This window comes from Aricia agestis, chromosome 16 (genome assembly GCF_905147365.1).
Source record: "Aricia agestis chromosome 16, ilAriAges1.1, whole genome shotgun sequence".
NCBI classification, from domain to species: Eukaryota; Metazoa; Arthropoda; class Insecta; order Lepidoptera; family Lycaenidae; genus Aricia; species Aricia agestis.
In genome coordinates this window covers 13,318,884-13,319,894 of record NC_056421.1, presented here as the reverse complement: position 1 = coordinate 13,319,894, position 1,011 = coordinate 13,318,884, and the positions used below count along the sequence as shown (strand labels likewise).

General features: G+C 32.7%; 1 non-coding gene across 1 annotated transcript; it reads right to left on the bottom strand.

The window, feature by feature from the left end:
• Nucleotides 1–287: 287 nt before the first annotated feature.
• On the bottom strand, nucleotides 288–406 carry LOC121735115. Its single transcript, XR_006036814.1, has one exon. It is a non-coding gene; the product is annotated as a 5S ribosomal RNA (ribosomal RNA).
• Nucleotides 407–1,011: the final 605 nt, after the last annotated feature.

Here is a 1,011-nt window from a genome sequence, read left to right as displayed (position 1 = left end):
GCTTATTTGTCTCGCCTAGAGCACTGGTGGTGCTAAAGCCGGCACTGCCCTAGATATGTCATATCTCAGCAGACTACCAGAGTCCAGACCGAAGTTAAATGAAGAATCCATTTCTCACCAAAATAAAAATTCTAGAACTTCATGAAATGATTCGTGCCTGCCCAGTGCTGTTAGAAGAAGACAACGAGTATATTGACCCCGTTGTTCATAATTTATCTTGCTGGATAATAAAAAAATGAATACGGAAAAGAGATTTTTGAATCTAAAACTTTCTTTAGGCAGCAAAAAGCCAACATCACGCGGTATTCCCAGGCGGTCACCCATCCAAGTACTAACCGCGCCCGACGTTGCTTAACTTCGGTGATCGGACGAGAACCGGTGTATTCAACGTGGTATGGACGTTGGCGACTGAAGATTTGAAATAATTTATCTATTTGGACTAAACTACGAAAATCTACGATAGTATTTTACAGATTTTCTAAATTTAGTAGGTACAGCTAATATTAGTTAAAACTACTCCTTAAAAAATTTTAAGTACTTACTTTCTAGGCTTTCATAACTTGAAATTGTTAAATAATTTACTATTGCAGTAAGTATAATATTTATTGTTATAAAATATAATATATCATGTAAAATTAATTTCAGGATAAGATAATATATAATATGTATTGTCTTATCCTGAAATTAATTTTATTAGAAAAACAATTGAAAATACGCTCAAAATAATTTGAAAAAAGAGACATCTGTTAATGTATTGGAGCACTAAAGCAATACAATATATTAGTTTATGACACTTTTAGTTGTTGCTTAAAACGTGTAATAGATGGCGCTTTCTTAACTTTTGATTACTACACCGACGAAACCAGATAACCAGAAACCAGAGTAATTGTTCAAGTATTTAAGCATAATTATGTACCTTAAAGTATACAGCAACTTTGGATCCTTTTAAATAAATTTTAAATGCGTTCTGAACACTGAATGAAACAATCATGCAAACATTGTTAAACAGAG